Here is a 12,196-nt window from a genome sequence, read left to right as displayed (position 1 = left end):
GAGTCAATCGAGTCAAGTAACCAATTTGGAATCAACACCAACCTAAACAATTTAAAATTGAGCGCTGCTAAATCCAGCGACAATTCTTTTCAAGAAAATTCCACGAAGTACAATATTGCTTTAATAAAACGTGCTTAAACCGCTCAATGAATGAAATTCCGGATTTGGTGGAAAAAAAGGTTGCTTGTATTGTACAGTCATGAAGAATTCCTGATAAAAGTTATCGCGATATCAAGCATTACGCTTTAAAATTAAGTGCAACCTTATCTTTGTTAGGAAATTTTCTCGAACTTGTTATTATTGTGTGGAATAGGTTGTAACATCCGTTATCCCAAAACAATTAAATATTAAATAATTCATCATAGTTAAACACCAAACGGGCATGCTACCCTGCTAATTCAAAAATTCTTAAATAGAATATAAAAACTATTTAATAAACATCAACTTCATTGCAGTGGAATGTCTTTCATTAAATAACAACATTAACATCCATGTTAAACTCCACTAAATAATCCTGGCATAAAAGCCTCATCAAATTAATTCAAACAACAATAGGGCTACATCAGTATGTTCCAAAATATGATACATAAGGAATGAAACAATAAATAATTAAATCTCATCCCGTACGTATCAGAGCCCTAGATATTGAGCCACCACCTACTACTCAGGATCACCTGCAAGTTACACATAGGAATGACAACATTTTCAAGCAGAAGGGGTGAGATTCACAACAATAAATATAGATATAAAATACATGTGTGTGTATATATATATTTCATAAATCAACAACATCATCATCAATATAGCAATTCCAACCAACAATAACGACTCATGCAAATGACATGACAACACCACTAAGACTCCTCAATAAATGCGACTATGCATGTGGTACCATATTCAGAGCCGAAGCCCTCACCGCTAATTGAATGGTTAAAGCATTCATCAGGACATAAGTCCTTGTAACACCCCGACTTCCTAACAGTTATATTAATAAGTAAAATCAGAGTTAAATCAACAACGGAGTGTTACACTGCTTTTCAAAAATTCTTGAATAGGATAAAATGATATTCATTAAATAATAGTTCATTAAAACATATCAATTCATCGCAGCGGGAATAATTTTCAACATTAAACATCCTTCAAATAAATCCTTGGCACTTGGCCTCAACAAATTATCTTTAATGATTAAAATCAATATCAACATGTTCATAATGATACATAAGGAATGAAAACATGACAACGATATCCCATCCCGTTACGTATCAGAGCCCTAAGACACTTGAGCCACCACTTCTAATATTCTTAAATACCTGCAAGTTACCCATACGAAGGGCAACAATTCCAAGTAGAAGGGGTGAGATTCACAAACAATAATAATAGATATATATAAATCATCAACTTAATTAAATAACATAATTAACAACATATATCCAATGATAATATTCATACTTCTTCAATTTTAATAACACTTACTAATCCAATCAACAACAACGACACATCAGTATTTATCAACGACTACAACAGCTCATTCAACAACACTCAACAACATCAACCACAACAACTCTCTCAACAACATCTACAACACCAACTCGCTCAACAACATCTACAACAACAACAACGTGGTACTAATTTCAACGGGTTGAATGACTAAGCATTACGGGGCATAAGCCCCCAACAATTTGAATGACAAAGCATTCCAGGGCATAAGCCCTCAACAGTTGAATGACATAGCATTCCAGGGCATAAGCCCTCAACAGATTCCTAATCATGAAGGACTCAACTTGTGTATATCAGCATACAACTCAACTACGACAACGACAACATAGGCAACGACAACGACCGTGCATAATAACTATGACTCACTCCCCAACTTGATCAACATCAACAACCTATGACTCCGTTACTTAGAACGACAACTCGCCACTTACAACTCGAACCAACATATTGTACATTCTAATTGAATGCAGTTAAGTATAAACCAGCGATCATTAACAATCATAATCAATCAACAGCAACACAACAGTATACAACAGCATGATATAACAATATCTTATACAATCCAACGATGTCTAGCATTTTCACATAATCCAAGTATTACTTATACAATTTTTATCACATTAATAACCTCAATTTGCCCTATCCAGCTTCACTGTTCATCATTTAAATCCTATACATCTTTCATTGCTATCTCAAGGTTCAACTCACAGCCTCTCGTGCGACAAAGTCACATGAAATCCTAAACAACGCAGTCTGTCAAGCACTAGCTCGCGAGGCGAGAGCCTCTACTCGCCACGGCGAGTTAGGGTAAAACACTCTAGAATCCATTCTGACCCTATTCCGAGTTCAAACTCATTCTAAAACTTTGCCTAATCATTAAGGTACATGTTCAGGCCCTCACAAACACCTAAGGTTAAACTCACAGCTCAAAAACACAGAATCTTGCAAGCTCTATGCCCACACTCGCCACGGCGAGTAAACTTGCTCGCTATGGCGAGCTGCGAAATGCAACTCGCGAGGCGATCAACTCCTGCTCGCGAGGCGAGCGATGATCTTCATCACTCGCTATGGCGAGGATCATCACTCGGGAGGCGAGCGATGAATAACAGTACGGCCAGGTTACAGTTTTTCTCAAAAATTCACCCAAACCCATTGTTCTAACCTTAAAACTGATTCTAAACATCAATATATGAAACATTTAAGATCTGTTCATCATTTCTACATCAATTCACCCTAATTCCATCATTTAATCATCAATTCTCATCATAACCCTAATTCCCAATTCTCCAAATTTATTCATAAATTTTGTTAAAACATAATCAGAATCATATACGCTAAAATTAATGTAAGTTAGCCTCACCCTTACCTTAGATAATCGAAATCGCAGCCCTTCTTGGTTCTCTTCCCTTTTCTTGATTTTTCTCCCTTTTCTCTGTTGTACGTAAAAACTGCTTTCCCCACTTCTATTTTCTAATTCTTTAATAAATATAATCTCCCAATATTCACTTTACTCCCCCTAAGTTTACTTAATTCTCGTATAACCCCCAAACTCCAATTAAATCCTATTTCTCACTTATTCTATTAAATAATAAAATAGTCATTTAATAAAATATACCACACCACAAAATCAACGTAAATCATTTAAAAATCATATAAAAGACTTTAAATCAACTAAAAATAATTAAATAAAAATGGGGCGTTACAGTCCTCACCGCTTTGAACAACAAGGTGTTCCAGGACATGAGTCCTCCCGCTTTGAACGACAAGGCGTTCCAGGGCAAGAGCCCTCTCGCTTTATATGCTTATGCAATGGACTCCACTTGTGTATATCTACATACAACTTAACAATGCATATATAAAATATGATTTACATCCCACACATTTAAACAACATGTATGATTTAATCAACATAACATACATCACAGTCATCAACAGATCATCATCAGTATTTCAACAATCCCAGAACATGCACGATTTATCATAATTATGCTCATACATCAAGATCATTCATTACCATTCATCAATTAAATAACAAACAGCTCTGAAACTGGACTACTCGCCTCGCGAGTACATCTACTCGCTATGGCGAGTTCAAGGCGAACAGGAAGAGGCTGCTCTCGGGAGTTTTGACATTTTTCTCACTAAAACTTCAATTTTAAGCTCCCTATTCATCTTTTAAATCTGAAAATTGTCTCAGTCCTCTCTAAAATCATCTAAGCACTCAAAACTATCCTACTTGTACCTTATAACAACAATTCAAAAAGTCAGATTTTCTCACAGGTACTCGCCATGGCGAGTTGTCTTGTTCACGAGGCGAGCTATGAGGTTGTTCACTCGCTATGGCGATCTCAGGCTACTCGCGAGGCGAGCGATGAATATCAGTACGGGTAGAATGCAGGTTTTTCCCCAAAATCCCAATTTTCTCAATTTCACTCCCCAAATCAGTTTACAGATGTAAAATCTAAATGATGTATACACTCATAACCTATTTCTAACATCAAAACAGCAATCTCTACACTCAAAACCCAATAATTCATCATAAACCCATAATCCCCAATTTCTACCATAAACCTGTTAAACCAAAATCAGAATTCAATAACTATACTACTGAAGCAAACCTCACCCTTACCTTAATTCAGATGAACAAATGCACAACAATTCTGGTTCATTTGGCTCTTCTCCCTTTTCTCCCAAAACTCTGTTTTCACGTAAACTGCTTTCTGACTTCTCTTTTCCTAACTCCCAACACTTAACTCCCCCTTTATATCACTTAACTCCCCCTTAATTCTATTAATTATAACATAACCCCTAAAACTCCAATTAATTCAAATTCCCACTTATTCTAATTAATATTAAAATAAACCATATAATAAAATATAACACACATCATAATCAACAAATATTATTTAAAATCCTATAAAAAAAACTCTAAATAAATCAAAAAGCCAAAAAGCCAAATAACTCCAAGATCTCATCACTGAATCTAGATTGGGGAAGGAGGTAGGCCCTCCGACTTCCTACGTGAAGGTGATTGTTATCTTGAGAAAAACTTTAAAAAGCATTGTTGAAACTAGATTGGGGAAGGAGGTAGGCCCTCCGACTTCCTACGTGAAGACGATGTTTTAAGGAATACCATTGAATCTAGATTGGGGAAGGAGGTAGGCCCTCCGACCTCCTACGTGAAAATGTTGTTCCTTAAATAAAGAACTTAAAATGTGCATATGGCAAAAGAACAAAGATTCTCAAAAACTCCCATCTCTCTTATATGAATTGTAGAAGGAATTTTTCTTGGTTAGTTTAGTGCTAGGATTAGACCATGTTTCCTCATTATACCTATCTTATACAGGAGCAAGAAAAGGGTTGGACTTCACACACACACTCACTTGAAACTTGATTGTTGGATAGAATAAAGATTTCAAGAAATACTTGAGTTTGTGATTAGTGTACATTTGGGATTTAAGCCCTTGAGGAGACATGTGCTTTAATTAAATTGTCATTTGATTTAACTGCTGATGCTACTACGTTTATGCCTTTTGCTTGAGGACAAGCAAAGATTCAAGTATGGGGGAGTTTGATGAGTCATTTATATGCTATTTTAATATGCTTTTTAGTTTAGTTTTATTTAGATTTTATATTATTTTATATTAGTATTATTTCCTTTTTAGGATAGTTTACTTTAAATTGCAATTTATTATATTTCAGGGAAGAATATTGGATGGATTGAGTCTTGGAGCAAAAGAAAGGGATTTGGAGCAAATTGGACACGAAAATACGAAGATTGGGAAACAAAATATATCTCCCACAAGTCAGAAGCCTGGCACGGCCCGTGCTAGCCTTGGCACGGCCGTGCCACCCTCCAGAGACCTTTTGCTGCTTTTGCTTGGGCTCCAAGCTATTCTATTTTGGCGCACAATCTACTGAGGAATATTCTTGGAATATACTTGCTTAGATTTTAAGTCAATTGTGTACTATAAATAGAGTAGCTAGCCATCACAAATATTCATCTTTACTTGGAATACAATAAGTGACAATTGCTTTTCTAAATAAAGTTCTTTTCCTTTCCTTTATTTTCCTGTCTTTTACTTTCATGCTTTCTCTCTTCTCCCCCATGTCTACGATGAACATGAGTGAGTAGACTTCTTCTTGTCTTGGGATTGTTGGATAAGTCTAAATGACATAATCTTAATCAAACCAAGCCCTAAGCCTTAATCTTATGTAACCCTAGTTTCTTATCTGAATTCACCGTCTTAACATGGATTAACCATTATCAAACTGTGGAAACGAAAGTGGAGGGTTTGATAATTGTTCGTCCATTATTCCAAATATCAATTCATAAAACGAAAGTGGAGCTTTGATATTCGAACAAGTGAATTCAGACAAGGATTGCAAATTCAGCGAAATAGGCTTTGCAATCTTTGAGACATATAGTTTCGATCTTCAAGGGAACTAATAACAATCAAGTCAGCGAAATAGGCTTGGTTGTTAGAGGAACCAAAATCCAATAGTAATCAAGTCAGCGAAATAGGCTTGGTTGCTAGAGGAACTTAAGAGAAACTGTCTTGAGAAATTAGGTCTAGCATAACATTATAAGCTTATGGTTTTGGTTTGAGAAGGACTTGTTATTTAGATGAAATCAACGATCCCAAGGCTCTTTTATTATATCGCTTTTAACCATTTAAAAACCCCCAATCTACAATCTCTTCTCTCTTCTAATCATCTCTAAAGGTTAATTAAATTGAACTACTCCCTGTCGGAACGATACTCTTTTATACTACTTCGGTAAGACCGTGCACTTGCGGTTTTATCTCATCAAGTTTTTGGCGCCGCTGCCAGGGAGTAAACTAATTTGATTAACTCTTTCCTTGTGATTAGAACTCTCTTCTCTTCCTCTTTTCTTCTACTTCTTTATTTTGTTTTACCACTAACTTCTTGGGTTCTCGGTTTCTTATGCGAAGAAGTAAAAGTCTCGGAGAATTTATTCCTGAGATCGAAAGATTTTTGCATAGGAAAAAGAGAGAGGCACAAAATAATACTGTTATGGCTGAACGCACTCTCAAAGAGTATGCTACTCCTTCAACGGAAGAGCCACAAGCTATTATCGTGTACCCAACGGTTGCGGGTAATAACTTCGAGATCAAGCCTGCACTACTCAATTTAGTGCAGCAAAACCAGTTTTCTGGATCACCCACTGAGGATCCAAATCTCCATATTTCTTCCTTCCTTAGACTCAGTGGCACCATAAAAGAGAACCAAGAAGCCATAAGACTTCATCTCTTTCCCTTTTCCTTAAGGGATAGAGCTAGCGCTTGGTTCCATTCCCTAGAAGTCGGTTCCATTACTTCATGGGACGATATGAGGCGAGCATTCCTCGCCCGATTTTTCCCCCCATCTAAAACAGCTAAGCTTAGAGACCAAATTACGCGTTTCAATCAAAAAGATGGGGAGTCTCTCTATGAGGCGTGGGAGCGTTTCAAGGAAATGCTTAGACTTTGTCCCCACCATGGCCTAGAGAAGTGGCTTATAGTCCACACGTTTTATAATGGCTTGTCATATACCACTAAAATGTCTGTTGATGCAGCCGCAGGTGGAGCTCTAATGAACAAAAACTACACGGAGGCTTATGCTTTGATTGAGGACATGGCTCAAAATCACTATCAATGGACCAACGAAAGAGCCGTCACCACTCCTACTCCCTCTAAGAAAGAGGCAGGTATACACGAAGTCTCTGAATATAACCACCTTGCTGCTAAGGTTGAGGCATTAACACAAAAAATTGAAAAACTTAATGTTAATGCTGCCCAACCTTCCCCTGCATCCCCTACTTGTGAAGTCTGTGGTATAACTGGTCATATAGGTGTTGATTGTCAGTTAGGTAGTGCTGCCAATATTGAGCAACTGAATTACGCTCAATACAACCAAGGAATGAGGCCAAATCAAAATTTTTACAAAAATCCTCAAGGTTCCTATGGGCAAACAGCACCACCTGGCTATACAAACAACCAGAGAGTAGCTCAGAAATCTAGTTTGGAAATACTGTTGGAAAATTGCATGATGAATCAAAATAAACAACTTCAGGAGTTAAAAAACCAAACAGGATCTCTGAACGACTCTCTCTCCAAGCTCAATACCAAGGTTGATTTCATCACCACACACACCAAAATGCTTGAGACCCAAATCTCCCAAGTGGCCCAACAAGTGGCCATCTCTTCTCAAACACCAGGAGTCTTTCCTGGTCAAACTGAAACAAACCCCAAAGCCCATGTCAATGCCATTTCTCTTGGGGGCAATAAGTTAGAAGAGACCATTACCAAAGCCAAAAGTGTCAAGGGAGAGAGTGTTAAGCTTCTAGGTGAGAAGGATGCGATAAAGACACCGCTTGATAAGAACAAGGCCCTTAACCCATTAAGGTTCACTAAGCTCAACTTGGAGGCCCAATTTGCTAAATTCTTAAACATACTTAAAAGGATTTGCATTAAGATTCCCTTTGCTGAAGCCTTGTCTCGTATGCCTATATACACCAAGTTTTTAAAAGAAATTTTTTCAAAGAAAAAGGCTATGGATCACAACAAGACAATAGCTTTAACTAGGGAAAGTAGTGCAATCGTCAAGCAGCAAACCCCAAAGCTTAAGAGATCCAGGTAGTTTTGCCATCCCTTGTGTGATAGGGAAAGAAACCGTTGACAAGGCCTTGTGTGACTTAGGGGCTAGTGTGAGTTTGTTGCCCTTATCCCTCTTCAAAAGGATGGGAATAGGAGAGCTTAAACCTACCGAAATGATCTTGAAGTTAGCGGATCGTTCTACTATCCCTCTCGTTGGCTACATCGATGACATACCCGTCAAAATAGAAGGGATATATATCCCGACTGATTTCGTGGTGGTTGACATAGAGGAGGACCATGATGTCCCTATAATCTTAGGACGACCATTCCTAGCTACTGCAGGTGCTATAGTAGATGTTCAGAGTGGTAGGATAGTTTTTCAAGCGAGTGATGCGATGATTGGATTCGAGTTGGAAAATGTTATGAAAGGTCCCGCTCTTTATTCTTGTAACATGATTGAAGTACATAGTGTGAAAGAACGTTTCCTAGCGTCAACTACACAATATGATCTCTTTGATCCTTTCTAAGAACACTTTCTTAACGTCAAGCTAATGACAATAAAAGAGCGCTTCGTGGGAGGCAACCCACGCATTTAACTGCTTTCGTTTTGTTTGTTTTTGTTGTTTTTAAGTTATTTTGTAGGTAATTGTCCGAAGGTGATTCAAGAAAACGAGAAATATTTTGAGGCCCATGTCCAGAACCTTGGCACGGCCCGTGCTCACACTGGCACGGCCGTGCCAGACCTTGCCTATCCAAACCAGCAAAAAATTCCAGAATGTTGGCACGGCCCGTGCTAAGGTTGGCACGGTCGTGCCCGACCCAGGTAGGCTATTTGCTCGTTTTTCCCTCATCTTCTTCCTTCACTCTCAAACACAAACATCTCTCTACCTTCACCTTCTCTCTAAAACCTCCATAACCATACAACCTCAAACCTCCACACCCACCCCCAAATCTCACCAATTCCCAAAATTTCTCCACCCAATCAATCACAAACACCATTCCAATCATAACCCACCATTCAAAAACCAATTTCATCCATCCAAACAACATCACCCAAATTCGTAACCCTCATAAACCTAACCCAAAAACCTAAAATTCCTCACCAATCTCATAACCCAACCCCCTAAACTCACTTAAACCTTCACCACAACACTAATCCAACCTTTTCCACCAAAACAACCCTTACCCAAACCACCACACCAAAGGCAAGGTCAAGGCAATGACTTCAAAGAGAAGTGGAAAGGAAGTTGCAAGCTCATCCGGAGGACCTCCCCCAAAGAAGAAAGCACAAGCCAAAAATCATGGCATCATCTTCCGGGACAACAAGCAAAGGGATAGGTACAAACTTCTAATCTCTAAACCTCTACAACCTTGCAGGTACCCTGATAACCATGACATGAATAAGCTAGGTATTAAAGATAATGTGTGGAATCTGCTAGAAAGGTTAGGATGGGTTGATATGTTGAGACCTATGCGAGGGTATGAGAATTTCACCTATGAATTTTTAAGTTCTATTGTTTTTACGAAAGATAGGTTGAACTTTGATAACCCTAACCATAGAGTTTCATTCCGGCTTTTGAATATTGATTACGAGATGTCTCTTCAGCACTTCTGTGATGAGATGGGCTTCGCAAATGCGGGGTTCATCCACGACTCTTGGGATCAAAATTTAAAACCGGTTGACTATCAACCCGCCGCCTTTTGGGAGCAAATCACCGGTCTTGACCAATTTAACACACGTGCCAACAAAGCTAGCAACATTCACAACCCCGTACTTAGGTACCTTCAAAGGGTTATGGCTTGCACCATTAGGGGACGGAAAGAACTAGGGAACACTAGGAATGATGAACTCTTCATGCTTTGGGCTATGCTGCACAACCAACCCATTAACACTTGTTTTTACTTGCTTGACTACCTTTCCCTTATAGGAAATAGGTCTGATAGTAGGGGAGAAATAGTAGTTGGTGGTATAATAACATACATAGCTGGGCGATTCGGTGTGAGTGAAGACCTAGGGATAAAGAAGATCGAGGGTAACAATAGACTAAACATAGAAACTCTCATCTCTATGAATTTCATCAAAACTCGAGTCCCCTTTGTCTATACACTCCAACTCAATGTGCCCATCTTGATTTTATTGCCTAACCCATCTCGCACTAACACCGAGGTGGAAGCAAATTTGTTGTATGTTGATGATGACCCACAGGTGCACATAGAACAGCATAATGAAGAAACAGAGGGTGCACACTTGCATCAAGAAGAGGAAGGTGCTCAACTGCACCATGATGAGGAACACCATAACCCTAATGAAGGTGAAACAAATGAAGATGCAAGATGGGCATGGATGACTACCGAGGTCGAAAGAATAGGCACCGAGCAACAAAGGCAAGGTGTTGAACTCATGAGCATAAGACAGGATGTCCAAAGGGGCAACCGCATATCCGAAGAAAATAACCAAATGCTTCGGAACATGATGCACCACTTTCACCTCCAAGGTCCTCCATATGGACCTCAATGATAAAAATGTGAGCTTTCCTCTTCCACTCTTCCCTTCTTTCTCTTTCTTCTTCTTCTTCTTCTTCTTCTTCTTCTACCTCTCCTTCTCTTTTATTTTTCTTTTATCTTGAATCATTGAGGACAATGCTTCTCCTAAGTGTTGGGGGAGCCTAATAAAGTGTCTTTAGTCGTAGTGTTTCCAAACTCCCTTGAACTTCATTCTTTTGTTTTGTTTTATTGTAAAAAGGCATAGTTAAGTAGCTAATTTTTATTGAAAAAATCATGACACAAAAATTTTCATTGTCTCCTCTTATTTTGTTGATTCTTGTGCATAAAAGCAAACTCTTGTGTTTTAAGTCTTCTTGATATAACCACATCTTGTTTTAAAGTGAATAAAATTCTCCAATGAGAAAAACACAAAGTTGCTTCCCTAGAGTAAATGTATGAATAGGTATTTTAAGGAAACGCGTTCTAATCTTAGTGGTGCATTAACCTTTAAAAATTCTCAAAGCGCCAGTAGTATAAGTGAGTATAAGGGAGATCATAAAAAGCCAAAAAGCCAAATAACTCCAAGATCTCATCACTGAATCTAGATTGGGGAAGGAGGTAGGCCCTCCGACTTCCTACGTGAAGGTGATTGTTATCTTGAGAAAAACTTTAAAAAGCATTGTTGAAACTAGATTGGGGAAGGAGGTAGGCCCTCCGACTTCCTACGTGAAGACGATGTTTTAAGGAATACCATTGAATCTAGATTGGGGAAGGGGGTAGGCCCTCCGACCTCCTACGTGAAAATGTTGTTCCTTAAATAAAGAACTTAAAATGTGCATATGGCAAAAGAACAAAGATTCTCAAAAACTCCCATCTCTCTTATATGAATTGTAGAAGGAATTTTTCTTGGTTAGTTTAGTGCTAGGATTAGACCATGTTTCCTCATTATACCTATCTTATACAGGAGCAAGAAAAGGGTTGGACTTCACACATACACTCACTTGAAACTTGATTGTTGGGTAGAATAAAGATTTCAAGAAATACTTGAGTTTGTGATTAGTGTACATTTGGGATTTAAGCCCTTGAGGAGACATGTGCTTTAATTAAATTGTCATTTGATTTAACTGCTGATGCTACTACGTTTATGCCTTTTGCTTGAGGAAAAGCAAAGATTCAAGTATGGGGGAGTTTGATGAGTCATTTATATGCTATTTTAATATGCTTTTTAGTTTAGTTTTATTTAGATTTTATATTATTTTATATTAGTATTATTTCCTTTTTAGGATAGTTTACTTTAAATTGCAATTTATTATATTTCAGGGAAGAATATTGGATGGATTGAGTCTTGGAGCAAAAGAAAGGGATTTGGAGCAAATTGGACACGAAAATACGAAGATTGGGAAACAAAATATATCTCCCACAAGTCAGAAGCCTGGCACGGCCGTGCCACCCTCCAGAGACCTTTTGCTGCTTTTGCTTGGGCTCCAAGCTATTCTATTTTGGCGCACAATCTACTGAGGAATATTCTTGGAATATACTTGCTTAGATTTTAAGTCAATTGTGTACTATAAATAGAGTAGCTAGCCATCACAAATATTCATCTTTACTTGGAATAC

At 38.1% G+C, this 12,196-nt stretch overlaps 1 non-coding gene across 1 annotated transcript; it reads right to left on the bottom strand.

Annotated features, from left to right (window-relative positions):
• Positions 1-6,897: 6,897 nt before the first annotated feature.
• LOC120580352 (small nucleolar RNA R71) lies at positions 6,898-7,004 on the bottom strand. The gene has a single exon (XR_005646076.1). It is a non-coding gene; the product is annotated as a small nucleolar RNA R71 (small nucleolar RNA).
• Between the last annotated feature and the right edge of the window lie 5,192 nt (positions 7,005-12,196).

This window comes from Medicago truncatula, chromosome 4, assembly GCF_003473485.1.
Source record: "Medicago truncatula cultivar Jemalong A17 chromosome 4, MtrunA17r5.0-ANR, whole genome shotgun sequence".
Taxonomy (NCBI): Eukaryota; Viridiplantae; Streptophyta; class Magnoliopsida; order Fabales; family Fabaceae; genus Medicago; species Medicago truncatula.
Note: the sequence above shows the minus strand (reverse complement) of the source record. Positions and strands in the feature narration are given on the sequence as shown.